Below are 16,850 nucleotides of genomic sequence, written 5' to 3'. Positions count from 1 at the left end.
ATCACACTGAAACCAAGGCAAATGTCAAGCCACAGAGCAAATCTCGTATGAAGCAAAAAGTCAGTAAATTATATGAAAAGTCAATGACACTGCAGAAGATTGTATCTCCTTTTCACCCTGAACATATGTTCTCCACAGCTGTTCCCTGATGAGTACATCTGTGGTCTATCATACACTTGATTTATCTCCCGAAACATGCAATCTCCCACCTTCGCATGTGCTTTACATTTTGTGCATTTACACTCCACATCCATTTTCTAAGCTACACACACATATTCCAATTTAAACTATTGCCCTCCACCCTTTAACGTTTTGCCACCCTAAACATCTGGTTAACTAGTTATACACACTCCAAATGCACTCTCTCCCTATCAGCTATGTCCTACTCCTTCCAGGTGCATGCTATCCCATCCAAAATGCTTCCCTCCCTGCACATCAGCTTTCCAGATCTACACCCACACACCATATGCTCTCTACACCACCTCACCACATCTGCAATGCATTTTCTAAATCTTCCCTCTACATCTGTTTTTCACCCTACAAAGCTTCTACCAAATTCCACATCAACCTTCTAACTTGGTCATCTGTGCTCCATATCCACTCTCCCCATACAACATTCTCTCTCTGCAGGCTGTCTGTGCTCTAACTTCTACATTCCCTATCTGCACTCTGTATCAGTAACAACATCAACTATCTACCTCACTCATACATTCTCAGGCCACTACACTCATTCTCCAGTGTCTACTTTGTGTCTTCATCCTGTAAATCTGCTATCCCAATTGCGTAAGCTGTTAACCCTCTGCAGGCTCTTTCCACGCTCTATGTCTCATCTGTTTGTACTGTCCATCCTGTAAATCTACTTATACATCTGCCATCTATTATTGCTCCCTGTGCTCTGCATTTACTCTTCACCTGCAACACAAATTCTCCATATCCACAGAATTTGATTTGACACTCCACAACTGATCACTGCCAACCTTTGCAAGACCTTAATATGTTTCAATCAACTGTCACAATTCTTCCTACATGCCCTAGTACAGCTTTTCAGCACTTCATTTGAGCTCTCCTTATCCATTCTCAACATTTAGTTGCACTCCATCCTGCACTTTTTTCAAGCATTCTCCATGTCCACTCACCACACTTCATATTCCAAATCCATGCCATATTTTCCATTGCTGTACTAGTCCACTATACAAAGACCCTATTTGACTCAAATCTCCATGTTTAGTCTTATAATGCAGTTTATACTCTTTGCTGCTCGATGCTTTTTATGCCACAGTTCACGGCCCCTTTTAATATCTGCTCTCCGCATTCAGCATCTGCTCTGTCAATACTCTTTTTACATGAATATCTGATCACCATATAAACTATGTCTCTTACAGCTTCACAAAATGTATACTGTGCTCATTACCTATAACTGCTGAACACCACCTATAAATGCCAGTCTCCAACACTCACTAACTGCACAACTCACTGACATTACCACCTTCTAACAACACTGTAGTGATATATATCATGTTTAACCAGCCACCCTTTAGCAGAGACAAAAACCCTATCACTCATTTCTCCACTCACATTTGTTGCACTGGATAGTTCTTACTGGTATTTTACTACTTGATTCAGTACACCATTCTCACAAACAACAGTAGCCACATGCATACCTAACCACTAACAATTAAACTCCAGCTCACCCAAAGACATTTGAAATACCATTCAAACCTCAGAGAGTATCTTTCAGTCACACGGCACAAAACTCATGAAGTTGATACCTAACAGGTATAAAAGCCCTGTCACCCCAGCTCCTCTGAATGAATTCTCCCCCACCACAATTATTTCCACTTAACTATGATCAGTCAAACACAGCTTGCTAAATCTAAAAGAAGGCAGGGTGCTATTTAATATTGTGTTTATAATGATAGAAATACAATATTGCGGCATTCAATGTGGTACTCCAATTTGCAGGCAATGGAAGTTACACCTATAAATGGGGAATAAAAGATGAAAATATGCTTGCACATATTCCTGTTCATATGGCTTATTGGCAGTATCCAGGACATGCCTCTTTGTCTGGGATCCTGGTACTTCTTCTTGGCCTGGTGTCATTCTCAGCATTACCCAGCAGTCCACATGGGAGAGTACACTTTCTGTTGTATTCCCCAGGCACTTAAGCCTCCTGGCCACTTGCAGGGCACATGAGTATCCAGGAGGTATCAGGTTATCTCCCATTAATGACCATCCCGCAACAGGTAGTTCAGGCTGGACTGTTCCCATTAGGCACAGAGTCAAGACTGATTTGCATATGGCTGGGTTCAGACTGGAATGGCAGGGTGGGTAAAAACAACAATGGATTATGGCCCAGGTCTATGTACTGGGGTGAATGTGTGACATTGTTCTGCATTCTGTCAATCAATTGTTTTTGCATTTGTGACCCCGAGTGGGACGGGTATGCCTAGACATGGGTCCCATGCTCTCCATGCCTCTAGAGTCAAGCTATCCTGGCAGATGAGGTGAAACCCCGAAACGGGTCCTGGGATGCTTGTTTTCAGTCCAGGGAGGACCTGGCCTGGCAGTTCAGGCTGGACTGTTCCTATTGACGACAGGGTCAAGACTGATTTGCATATGGTTGGGTTCAAACGGAGCAAAATAAACTATGGATTTAGGCCCAGATCTCTGTACCGGGGTGAATGTATGATATTGTTCTGCATACTGTCTATCAGTTGTTGTTTTTGCATCCCCCAAAAGGACCAGCTCATATACTCTCCATGAGAATCCTCTCCTCCATTGCTGCCAGCTATTCCAACCCTCTTAAGTCCTGCAGAGAGAGTTGACAAGCCAGAGACCCTGGCCTTGGAGAAAAAACCTAGCCCTTGAGTGCCAGCTGAAGTCAGAAGCCATCAAGTCCTCTTTTCCATCAGATCACAGATGTACCTCTTTTATTCTTCTTTGCTAATTCTATTTCTTTCTGTTTGGCTTCTTTGCGCCATAAGCGAAAAGAGTCAAACATCGCCGGCCGGGCTTTCTTCTTGAACAATTTGAATTCGAGGTTATCTAAAATTTCTGCGTCAAAACTACCATATTGGGGCCATTTTAAAACACCATCCTTGCGGGTGTATTTTATCCATACCTCATTATACGTGATGGGGCCTACTCTGTGCTTGATATATAACTCATATGTTGGAGTTCCAATCGAAGGAACCGGACACGAATCCTCTAATCGGGAGTCCTTACGACAACCAAGACAAAACAAGTTTCCAAGTCTGCTAAGACCAGGCATCTTCGCTCACTAGTCTAGCTTCAAACTTCAAGGGATTATCTAATTATGATATTTTCGTGAATACACGAATCCCTTGGTTTTGGCGCTTGCAAGTTCCAAACAAAGTGTATCTAAAGGATACCAAAGACTAAGAACCAAACTAAGGACTGGGAGACGCTCCACTTATACTTAACTGAAGTATTGAAGATCGATGACGTCACTAGAAGACTCGTCTATCGTTTCGCTCTACCAAGGATCACTGGGTCCAAAACAGGGCGATAGTCAGGGCAGCAGTCCTTCGTAGCCGTCGGGACGCGGGGAACCTCGCAGCAAAGACCTTCGGAACCACGTCGACATACAGGGGTCGCTGAAGTGGCTGGCCGTCCTCTGGAATTTTCACACGAAGCTCCTCACGAACATCTGGCTTGGACGGATACCGCTTGATACCGCCCCGAGTTGGGCGCCAACTGAGGTGCCGGGTTTTAGGAACCCGGTGGTGCCAGGGGATAACACCCGAAGACCTCTGAGTTCTCCCTGTTCCGGACCACAGAAACCAAGAGTCTTCTAGGTGAAGTCAGAGATCGAGTTTTATTGGCTGCAACCAAGTAACAGGTGTCCTAGAATTACAACAGCACGGGTCGTAAGTTCTCAGGAGACTGTTCGTTTTTACAGAACCAGCCTTCTCCTTATATACGGAAATAACAGCTGCAGGCAAGATTTCTTAAGTTTACAATACGGTCATAGACATATTTTCACAATAGAGCAAAAGCACAGTCATGTTGGCCAACCCATATTTTAGATGTCCAGTTTGTGATAGATGTCCCAGCCCAGCCCGGAATTACAATCAGATATCGATGAAACCCCAATAAAACAGGGCACCTCCTCGTCGTAAAACTGCCCATAAACAAGGAACATGGACAGGTGTATGTGTGTAGAAAACATGGTCTGTATGTGGTGAATGCTTTATGGCATGTTGTGCATTGATGCTATCTTATTCGGCCACTGGGCGAGGAGCTGCCTAAACAGGTTTGGCTGGAGGCAGTGGAGTCAGTTCGGCCAGGTCATGGGGAAGTCAGCTAAGGTGGGCGTGTCCTTTCAGATCAAGCTCGACCTTAATCGATTGACTTATATGAGGGCAAGGCATAAGATGGATGCCGTTACAAAATGGAGTCCGAGGGTTCAGAACGGAAACCACAATTCAAAGGGCGTTAACATCGCTCAATCATGACGCAAATGCACAGGGATAATGTCCTAATCATTACCGGTCTGCCGATACCAAATTCGTCATGGTACGATGATATTTTGTGACTCGAGTGTTGGACCTCGGTACCGGTATTACAGCAGGGTCCAGTATTTCAGAACCACATGCCCAATCCAAAAAAGGACAGATCATCACGCCATCTCTAACCCACTCCTCTGATAAAGCATCTGGGGTCTTTACAAGATGACAGATTTAAGTGGCCAGTGTCTATATACCTCTGAGAATCTTAAACTGCGCTCATAACTGAAAGAGCAGCCAGCTTCTTTCTGTCGAAAAATTCAAGGACAAGCCCTTTCTGACTGCCTCCGTTTGTTTCTTTAGGGATGGGCGTGCCCCGGCTTCTCAGTCAGTGCAAATGCAATTAACTGATACATATCCTGTCCCCACCCTCTTCCTCTGTCAGTATGAAGCTTAAATCCCACCTGATGTGCATATTTTGAGGGGGAAAAGGATTTGATCTATCTTCTGGCCAGCAGAGTAAACAACTTGGCGCAGCATGATAGTTCAAATCCAAAAGCCAATTTAGAACAGAATCATAGAAATATGGCCAAACTCAAAGTATATAGAGGAGTACAAGGATTGCCAAATTAATTTTATATTTGCACTTACAGCCTTTTTAATGAAAGGAAGAGGCAGTTAAACATTTAACTGTTTTCTATTAAGTTTTACATAGGTGCCTTCACCTCCTGTTTAATTGAAGAATAGTGCTAAAGACTTTCAGTGAAGCACTACAGACGGTGGTATGTTTCTTTGAATGGTGAGTTAAAATATAACACCTGCATAGACCATAAATATTTACTGTTTATACCCATATTTTAGACAGTTATCCCTCTTGTTTAATTCGCACATATTGCTATGCCATGATCTAAGATCTCAGAGACTCTACCTCCTGCTGCGCAGCAGGTCTAATTTTTAAAGTTAGCAATGGCAATGAGCAAGCAAAATCCTCTGTGTGAGATACAGTGAGACTCACTCACAGCAAATACCCCAAAAATCTAGGGTGCTAAATGGGTCTGAAACCATTCTTGACGATAGTTAAAAAAATATTTAAAGCAAAGTTAGACTATAGTTTGATTTCAGCATTTATTTATTAGAATGTGATAGCTTATATTTAACGCCTTGGCCATTATTGACATTACCTCTGCATGAACAGGGTTCCAAACCAGGTGTTATTCACTTGAAGCTCACATTAAGCGCAAAGGGCAAAACATTCCATTTTTTTTGTATGAGGTCGGCTTTAGAGGAGAAACATTGCCCAGCAGCACAAGCTGCTTTTTTTCCTTTGTAATGATGCTCGGCACGCATGGTGTGCTGACATCATTACTGTAAGTGTGAGGCTTTCCCTCTGCTTGCTGTAATGTTTGTAGGCTTGTGCCAGAAGTAGGTTCAAAACATTTAGGATTAAATCCTGAATCTGAAGCACCTTTCACTAGCATTTACAGATCAGTGGAAAAACCTGGATCTTTGTTTTTTCTCTGACATTTCCCGTTATCCTGTGGATAAGGGGAAATCATTTAACAATCTGGGCAAACAGTAAACACCAGTTTCACTGCTTTTTTCCACAATATATATTAATGCTAGGAATAGTGCAGAAATACAGCCACCACATAGCAATATGCCACACAGTATCTATATTTGCAGGTGAAAAACTACTAATGCAATTTTCAACATCATTTATAATTAGGGACTCAGAGTGTACCATTTTGGAGACCGAGGTTTCTCATTGAACTTTGCTCTCCCTGCCTTGTGAAGAGCGATGATGTTAGTAAATGTCACTGTAACCCATGTGAAGTTGAGGATTTTCTAACACTGCATGTACACACTAGAAATGCACCATCTAAGGTTGGTGAGCCCATATAGTTGAATTCTCCGATAAGCTGTAGTTTTTCACAACACATTATCAACACAATACATCATTTTACCACAGGTTTCATACCCTTTTTATGGCAAGATTTCATGGCACCTTAAATTGTGGGTGACTAGTTGTAGGACTTGGCCTTTTTTGGATAAAGTTCCCTAAACTTTTTCTTTCCCCCTAGACCGTTTTTTAGGTCTCGCCTAGACGAAAGCAAAAGCGAGACAACTTATGTAATCACTTTTGGGGGAATGTGGACAGCAGACTGTCACGAGCTTCTCCTGCCGGAGATTTGACCTCGGGAGCGCGCACGTCGCCGTGCCTCATATTCCCATTCGCAAACAAAGCCACACTCACGCATGCGCACATAAACACACTGCATACACACACACGCACCCCCCCTTAAACAGACACACGCTGCATACACCCCCCACCTTAAACAGACACACGCATGCACGCACAGACACACTCAAATAGACACACGCGCATACACCCCCACCCTCAACCCCAGTCACTTTTAACAGTACCAGCCCGGGGTCTTGAATAAAACTTTTTTCTAGTCTACCCACGAGCCAGGTTGCTTTAATTTTTTCACCTCAACCCACCACTCACATATAATATACTTACTCACTTGCACCACATATAGTCATTACTATAAGTGCTCCCCCGTAGTCGTAGGTCGCAGCACGCCGCATCCCGTTAGAAGGGTGCGAAGACCCCAATGATGAAGCATGACACCAAGGGGCCTTTTGGTGTGTGAGGGGTATTTTATCAAACACTGAGTGCTCCCACACCTGTGACGAACACTCTTTCCTTACCCCAGTAGGATTCCTGTTGTTTATATGAAGATTAAGACCCTCAGGAGGTGTGCCCTGTGATCTTGGACACACGAAGGAGGAGTGAGATTCGGACAGGCTGGGTTAATGTCGTGGTGCGCAGGAGCCACAGGTGAAGAGCGCCTGGTCAACGCGAGCATCGCCTCTGAAGTGAGACTCGGACGAATACGGTGCATGTTGTGGTGCACTACAGGCGCTAGTGAAGGACGTCTGGCGGTATGTGCATCGGCGGTGGAGTGAATCTCGGACGTCATCGTTGAAACGTGTGGGGGTGGCAACTGTTATCGAAGAGGCTGTTTGTCGTAATACACAATGCCAACATTGCTGCTAACGAACTGCCGGACTGTCTTATGACCCCTGACATTTTTATTGCATAATGAAGTATACAATTGTAGCAGTACGCATTGCATTATTTCTCCCTTGCCAAGTACAGGAGTGTAGCGGCCGGCATTGAATTATTTCTTCATTGCAAAGTACATGATAGTAGCGGCCCGCATTGCATTATTTCTTCATTGCAAAGTACGTGATTGGGGTGTGACGCATTGCATTATTCCTTCATTGCGCAGTACATGAATGTAGCAGTACGCATTGCATTACTTCTCCCATTGCAGGTACCGGGTGTATTGTTATGCATTTTATTATTTCTCCTTTGCACAGCACAGGTTTGTATAGTTACGCAGTGCAATATTGTTTATCCATTACAACGTGTGTAATTCTATTATTACGACCAGCATAGCATTTCGAAAGCGGTGGTTGGGATTTGAACCTACCAACCAGCCGGAACAAATATTACCCTTTATTCTATGTTGGCTTATGTATCATGTGGTCTGATCGTATACCTTTTTGTATAAAGTTTATACTCGTTTTTAATCAAACGTGTGTGGAGTCCATTTGGAGGTTTCCCACAGCCGGGTGCAGTTAATAGGTACAGGGACCCAAAGATATGTGGCATCGCAGAATAAGAACGGACGTGGTACAGGTAGGCTTTTTGAAATGTATTTATTACTTTTCACTTTTATATAGCGCAAACTTTAGCCGCAGGTATCAGAGCGCTTTAAATCAGCATGCTTATAACAAGCAAGACTAGCACTCTATATTACTGCCAACTTTGCTTAGCATAAGCAACAGCTAACCATTCACAAACAATGTTTATATACCAATTGCAAATTAAAAAAAAAATTTTGCAAAGCATTGTCATTTACAATGCCAGTAACTCAAACTATAATGCTGCGAGACCTATTGCATTGTAAATGCTTGTCTGACATAGAGTTGCCAATTTAGATGCTTTGAGTACTTTACCGCTGCTGATCAGTGTCAAAGTACACTTGTTCCCTATGTAAAGTGTAATGGTAATTATTTGGCCATGATTGGTATGTTTACCTTACTAGTAAAGTCCCTAGTAATTTGCACTGTGTGAGCCAGGGCTAGTAATGCACCGGCGTGCAGAGAAGTGAAGTCAGGCCTTCAGTGTAGGGCCTGCGCACAGTTTGCTAAGTTTGCATGTTGTCCTGAAACGTGTAACCACTTGTTAGGCCTTACTTTCCCTTTTTGATACATATTGGGCACCCGTGTGGTAGGTCCCGGGTAACCCCTGGGCAGGGTGCAGTGAAAGTAAAAGGCCGGACATATACTGAGGTGTATGCTATGTCCTGACAGTGGCAAACACTCCATTTCACTTTCACTGGTGAAAGGCCATTCTGCCCATCGGACAGAATGGGGGAGGTTGGGTATTATATTTTGGTAGCCTTGTTTCCTATAGGTTTATCATGGAGAGGTGATGTTTAGTATGTATGAACTCACAGTGTCATAACACATCTTTCAATGGAAGTGGTTTAGTCACTGTGTGTTCAGAAACCACTTTTTTAGAACGTGGCTGAGATTTATGCTTTAAGCATTTCTGTGTGTCTCTGTGGAATGTGGATTGACTGTCTGGATGTGAGAGGTGAGAGGATCTGGGGGAGGTCTTGACCCAAGGGAGGGGTTAAGATGGCACCAAGATGACCTGCAGTTAGAGAGTAGGCAATGAAAAGCCCCGGGAGGTGAAGAGGCCTGGGCTGCTGCTAAAAAACAATTGACCGGTCTCCTGCAGAGTGATTAAGTATCCAGACCCCCAGTATCAAAGGGAGAAAGGTGACACCGGGAGGAAGATGCCCAGAACTGATTTAGGGAGGGGTCAGGGACCCCTGAGCACAACATTCTTCAAATACATTAAGGGGTATAACTATGAGAGCTGAAACCCCTGAATGTTGGAATGAAACAGAAATGGCTTGAGACTGAAAAGGCTTCGACCCATTTTGTGGTCAAGAGGAACCTCTGCTAAGGAAGGAGCAACTGAGAGACTGCTGGTGAAGGACCAATCCTTGCTTCGTGATCTGATACTGGTCTGCAGTTTGCTGTTTTAACCAAGGAAGAGGCTGTTGGGATAGTGCTTTGAGGCACTGTGTCCCCCTGCTTGACGAAGACTATGCTTTGTGCTGTGACTTGTAACCCCAAGGGCCAGAGGTGACCTGGCTCCCTGTTTGGAAACACACGAACATAAACGTTTCCGGAGAAGTCTCAAGCGACGAGGTGCTATGAGTGTTGTGGAAGCTTGAGTTTGGGCCTTGAAACAAGCATTTACAAAGGCAACAAAAGTGAGTAAAATAACACGCAAAAACCAGTATTAAAGACTGCAACCTTTTCTCTACTTTAGATTGCACACAGCAATCACCCCCCAGACGTTTTTGAATTGGTCATGAAGCAAGCAAAGAATACTTGACAAGTATGACCACAGCTTCAGATTACATTTTTAGGGTGTTTTATGTATCTATGTTGTATATGTCTGTAAGTGTCTTTTTCTTCCCACAGGGCTATTAAGCGTCTGGTTGATTCCAGGTGACTGCACCTGATTGAACTACCCATACCCTGGGTGACCAGTCTTTTCTTTTCTTTTTTCAGGTGATGCAAATCGCATTTACTTGAGCCAATCCGCTGTAGGCACATAGTAGCCTTTAAATTACATACACTTGATTATATAGTTTTTTTCACTTTTTGTTAAATTAACATATAACACACTTTTTTCTATAAGTAAGTGAAACGTGAGTAAGGTGGGGAAGTTGTGCCCCCGTCCTGAAGAAGGAGCTTTGCCTCCGAAACATGTTGACGCACACCTGAGGTACTGTCCATAATCACAACAGATTACCTCGCACTGCACCTCTTTTAACAGTACCAGCCCGGGGTCTTGAATAAAACTTTTTTCTAGTCTACCCATGAGCCAGGTTGCTTTAATTTTTTCACCTCAACCCACCACTCACATATAATATACTTACTCACTTGCACCACATATAGTCATTACTATAAGTGCTCCCCCGTAGTCGTAGGTCGCAGCACGCCGCATCCCGTTAGAAGGGTGCGAAGACCCCAATGATGAAGCATGACACCAAGGGGCCTTTTGGTGTGTGAGGGGTATTTTATCAAACACTGAGTGCTCCCACACCTGTGACGAACACTCTTTCCTTACCCCAGTAGGATTCCTGTTGTTTATATGAAGATTAAGACCCTCAGGAGGTGTGCCCTGTGATCTTGGACACACGAAGGAGGAGTGAGATTCGGACAGGCTGGGTTAATGTCGTGGTGCGCAGGAGCCACAGGTGAAGAGCGCCTGGTCAACGCGAGCATCGCCTCTGAAGTGAGACTCGGACGAATACGGTGCATGTTGTGGTGCACTACAGGCGCTAGTGAAGGACGTCTGGCGGTATTTGCATCGGCGGTGGAGTGAATCTCGGACGTCATCGTTGAAACGTGTGGGGGTGGCAACTGTTATCGAAGAGGCTGTTTGTCGTAATACACAATGCCAACATTGCTGCTAACGAACTGCCGGACTGTCTTATGACCCCTGACATTTTTATTGCATAATGAAGTATACAATTGTAGCAGTACGCATTGCATTATTTCTCCCTTGCCAAGTACAGGAGTGTAGCGGCCGGCATTGAATTATTTCTTCATTGCAAAGTACATGATAGTAGTTACGCATTGCATTATTCCTTAATTGAAAAGTACATGATTGTAGCGGCCCGCATTGCATTATTTCTTCATTGCAAAGTACGTGATTGGGGTGTGACGCATTGCATTATTCCTTCATTGCGCAGTACATGAATGTAGCAGTACGCATTGCATTACTTCTCCCATTGCAGGTACCGGGTGTATTGTTATGCATTTTATTATTTCTCCTTTGCACAGCACAGGTTTGTATAGTTACGCAGTGCAATATTGTTTATCCATTACAACGTGTGTAATTCTATTATTACGACCAGCATAGCATTTCGAAAGCGGTGGTTGGGATTTGAACCTACCAACCAGCCGGAACAAATATTACCCTTTATTCTATTTTGGCTTATGTATCATGTGGTCTGATCGTATACCTTTTTGTATAAAGTTTATACTCGTTTTTAATCAAACGTGTGTGGAGTCCATTTGGGTTGTCACAAGGGGATTGCTGTGGGCGTGGTTGGACATACTGAACACTTGTGCCTTGGAGATAGGCCTGGCTGCTCGTGCCAAGCTACTAAGAGGGTGAGCAGGGCTTTCTCAAACTGTGTGCTTACTTGGCCTAACGTTGAGTGGGGAGTCCCAGGGCTCGCACTTGGTGACAGTAGTGCGGGACTGGGACTCTGGCTTCCAACACCAGTTATTCTGGATTAGGTGGTGATAAACATCTTTTTATGGCATAGTTTATTCACTATTGTGGCTCAACCTGTGGTGGAATCAGAGAAGTCTCAGTGTCTGGTGCTTTCGCCACTGAGGTAAAAATACATAGGGTGGTTTAACTGCCAGTAGTGCATATCGGAAAAATAACACACTTTTTTACTTGCTAGATTTCAATCTTCTCTAAACCAAGCTATACATCACAAACTAGGCCTATGCCTCTGAATAGGTCATCCTAAGGTAATGTCATTGATAATTCATGGAATGCGACTTCAATAGAAATTCTTTGGACCTCCCACATTGCCCTCGGAGCCTGCTACAATCCAGAGATGAAACAGCTTTATGTACCCAACCCACACTCCATTGTTGTTAGCCTCAAATAACTTCAAGGTCTTTGTTTACCAGTTCCATATATTATTATTGGTGCCTTGTGCTTTTGTGTGCTGTTTTTACTAAATTAATCTTTAAATATTCATATATCTGGTTTCCCTAATTGGATTTTTGTAATGTTCATGTATTTTGTTCATTGCAATTGACTCTAATTTCCTAATTCACTATAAGATTTGTATTATTTGGTGTTATTGATTTTATTCCTATTTTGGTACTGCATAAATACTTTACATATTGCCTTAAGTTAAACCTGTCTGTTCCATGCAAAAGCTACCAGACGGTTGAGTTCAGATTAATTCATCAGCTGTCACCACTGGTCAAGACCAAACCTCTGCTCTATGCCACTAAGCCTGATTCAGTCATCTCTTTGTGCCCTGGTTCCTCCCTTGACAGTATTCCTTTATTTTGACCTCATTACTTAGTTTCTTTAAAGGCCTCCATTTTGGCCCACGTATGTTTTAAACACTTGTAGCATCCCCGGCAATGCTTCCCTGTCTCTTCCAAAATCTCTCAGGTCCCTTCTGTGCTCACGCTCGAAGTTTTGCAAGATTTCGAGCTTAGTCGTAGGACGAGGCACCATCTTGGAAAGGCAGATATAAATATCCCACCCATTCTCGAAGATGGTGCTTGACTTTCTGAAATATGGGTAAGAAGATTTGTCCCTGTGACCTTTGCAACCCATCATCCAATTACCTACACCCCATATTGTTGGATCACTCCACTATGCAGCCAAGTTCTTTACTGCATGACAATGCTATTCTGCAGCCCAATCCCAAATCACATAATGGTGTGCCTTGTTAGATCCTGCAGAGGAATCCCACAACATGCAATGACATGCCTTTTTGAACCCTACAAAGACAAAAGATAAAACATAGTCAGGATCTCTGGAGCAGCCCCTCTCAATGCTTAGGCTCCCAAGAACTGAGGGCAGCAATTAGGTTCCAGGGCTCACTCCAGCAGAGGGCACCTGCATGGTACAGTCCAGGAACAGTTGGCACTGGATAACAACATTTCAGGAAAAAAAGGCTCTTGCAGTATGCTGTGCCCCTGTAGCCACACAAGAAGTCAGCCAACTGAGCCTAGAGTTGACTTCTTTGCCTTGGATACAAAGCAAGCAGGTCATGTCCACAGTCACAAACAGCAGAACCAATTCTCTTCTTATTGTCAGCAAGTTCAGAAAATGTTTTTTAGGAAACTCCTTCTATTGTCACGTGTATGGTTAGCACTAGCCAGTGAGTGTTGTTGACTTCTGGACACTCCCTAACCAATGGAAAAAAAGTTCTTGGTGGCAACCCTGCCCACATTTTAAGCAGTTCCCGCTTGCCATACTTCAGAAAATCGCACAGCCACCTCAATCCTAAAATCTAATTAAAGGAAACCCTTTATCCCTTGTACAAGGTTTTTGTGACAATCCAGAGGTGTGCAAGGGAAGTGAGTAATCCCCTCCCCTCTGTCCTCAGTTATGTGGATAGTCCCCCTCCCAGGCTTAGTGCGAGCCTGGCTAGTGTTGGCCTTGGGGACAAAGCCTTTCCCTTCTTCAGGCCTTCCCTTAAACTAAACTGAAAATAAGCAGTTGTCACCTCTGCCCTGTTAAGTTAATGAAGTTTATGAGCCAACCTCGACTGCCGCCCCCGAGCTGATATGGCTCAAATGCCCCAACCCAAGTCCATCCTGTCACCAGGCCTAAGCAATTGTTTGGCCCTGGAAGCAGTTTTCATACTTCACTTGGTTGGACAGTTCTTTCTTTATTATTACCTGAATGAATACTTAAAATCTTTACAGTATAAAACAAATGAACAACACCCCTCTGCCAACCACCCTTCCACCAGAAGCTACCCAGTATTCAACTTAAAATAGCGCCATGGCTACATGGGCTCTATTTACTGCTTTTGTCCCTTTAAAACTTCAATTTAAAAATGAAATACATTATGGGGTCAGATCCCTTTCACACCAGTTTTTGCTTACTCCTGTAAGAATCAATGGTTATATAAAAATCCATCAGGGACATTCCCTCCAAGATGTCAGTTGTCATTGATGGAAGTACTTGGTGTACCCCCTAGTGGGCCCCACATTCTCTTTAAGATCCAAGTGTACGTGCAGAGCCCCTGGGTTAAGTGACGACCTTTAGGGTTAGGGTACCAGCTGGTTTTAGTTACAGAATTATTGCGACCCTGAAATATGCTGCATATTGCTGGGAATAAAGTGCAATTCTAATTTGGTGGGCAGACTTGCAACTCTGGCTAGTAAACAAGTTGTGGTTTCTGAAAAGCACCATTCCGAGGCCTCACTGCAATTTTTGAGGCCCTTGTCCCTTAGGGCTGGGCATAGCAAACGATCAAGATCGCTGGCCAGCTTGGGGCAGCAGCATAGAAGATGTAGCCAGGATTCCCTGTTGTAATTGCATAACCAGCAGGAGATAATGTTGTCTTTTCATTGCTCCTTTTGGGTTGAAATCTGATATCTTGAACGCAGTGAGGCGCAAGTACAAGATTTTCGTTCTTGCTTGGGCTGAGAGTGGATCTCCAATGTATGGTTGAACTTTCCCAGGAGTATATGAATTGTCTAGTGCCAGTGTAAGGGAGTTGTGCCGGAGTGAGGCTCTATCCAGTTCGAACTAGATGGTCTGGACTTGGCGTTTCACAGCTTTAGCCCAGGCAGAGTAAAGAGTTTCATGAAGGGGCATGCTCTCTGCCTCTATTTTCAGTTGATCTATTGCTTGATCCAAGTTAAAGTGCTAAGGGAAACCCTCAGCCCTGAAAATTGGTTTTAGAAAGTCTTTCAGTACTCTAATGTAATATTTTATTAAGTCCCCCTATTTCCAGCCTTAGCTTGGTATTCCTTGCTTGTATGGGTGCTTGTAGCATGGTCTTGTAAGCTTTTATCTGGGCTGCATTGATGACCTTCTGAAGTGTACCTGGGAAGGCTAAGTGATCATAGGTAATTGATGGAATTAGTTATGCCCAAGTACAGTCAGCATGGGCTTTATAGATGGACTTGCTAGGCGATAGCTTAGATGTCTGAGTGAAAGAATTGTTTTGTCAATTCTCGGTGTTAACTCCTTTTTGTGTTTGGCTGCTGTGGCACTCTCTGTTACCCATACCCCAAATAGTTTTAGGGTGTCGCTGTCCTAATTCGGTGCTCACCCAAAGACCATGTTGCTTGTTTTTTGTGAGGGTATTTACCGAAGATTACTATCTTTGTCGTCCTCTCATTGATTTGCAGTACAAAAGGGGGTGGTGATGGACGGAGCATCTGAACCAATCAAACACTCACACCCAGTCAAGAAATCTGGGTTTAATCCATCACCGTTCTTTAGCCCACTCTGCCACCCCAGTTCATTGATTTGCAGGCTGTTTCCCCGGTTGTACACTGCTAGTTTTTTTTAATGCTCTTTGTAGCCCTACTCTGTTGTGGTCCATGACCACTGTATCGTCCGCATACTGGAGGGTCCCCAGGGTCATCTTGCCCAAAATCGGTGGTAAGAGGCGGGCATCTTTCAAGGCTAGACCGAGGACTGCTGTGTACAAGTTAAATAGTAGTAGGGCCTGCTTTAGATCGGTGTTAGTTTCGATTCTCTGGGTTGCAGTTGTTGGACTTAGTTTGACTAGGACCCATGTCCCCTCATAAAGGGCTTTGATTGCTTTTAACAGGGTTTCTGGGATCTCCCAAGATTCGAGTTTTGCCCATATACAGCCTCGATTAACTCTGTTGAAGGCTGTGGAGTGGTCTATGAAGCAGAAAAACAGGGGCGGCTTGTTACTCGATACCGCTTGCTTCAATAGGTAAGAGAGCTCTAAGATGTTATCCATGGTGAAGCTGTTTGCCCTGAAGCCAGTTTGAAAGGGCGGGAGGATACCTTTCTTGTCCACCCAAACCTCTAAGACCCTTAGTAGTAGGCGGGCATAAACCTTTTCTTCGATGTCAAGCAGGGCTATCAGCCTGTGATTGGCAGGCGTTGAATGTCTCCATTCTTGTGTATTGGAAATAAGACCGAGCTTTTCCAGGATTATGGTATATTGCTATGAAGTATGAATGAATATATAACGTGGTGAGAATGGATGCGAAAAAAGTTAGAGTGGACTTGAAGACTTGGGTAGGAATGCCATTTGGGCAAGGGGCCCCATCGGTTTCTACCGCCCTATCGCCCTAATGTACCTGACGGTCTCCTCCACTGTATAAGTGTCAGACTGACTGGGCACTGTAATTTCTTTCTGCGCGCTTTGAGTTTTAATGACTTCAGCTGCGGATTGCAACACCTCTAAGCTGAGGTGGATCGCCTTATTTGTTCCACTAGTGTACAGACTCTTCATGTACTCTACTGTTTCCACACATTGTCAGCAATGCTATTTTCTTTGATTTGCTGTCTTCCGGAGCTCACACTTGTATTATATTGCCATAGCTTGTTGTTATATTTTTCTCTGAAGTAGTGTGGCTCACTGGTTAGAGGCGGCAGACCTGAGAGCAGAGGACGGCCCGGGACCAGGGTTCGATTCCCGGCGCGGCAGGTTTCTGGACCAGGGTCAGCGGACTTGATAATTCTCTCGCCTCGGTGCCCACTCTGATCAGCGATCA

The sequence above is a fragment of the Lissotriton vulgaris genome, chromosome 8 (genome assembly GCF_964263255.1).
Source record: "Lissotriton vulgaris chromosome 8, aLisVul1.2, whole genome shotgun sequence".
Classification (NCBI taxonomy): domain Eukaryota; kingdom Metazoa; phylum Chordata; class Amphibia; order Caudata; family Salamandridae; genus Lissotriton; species Lissotriton vulgaris.
Note: the sequence above shows the minus strand (reverse complement) of the source record.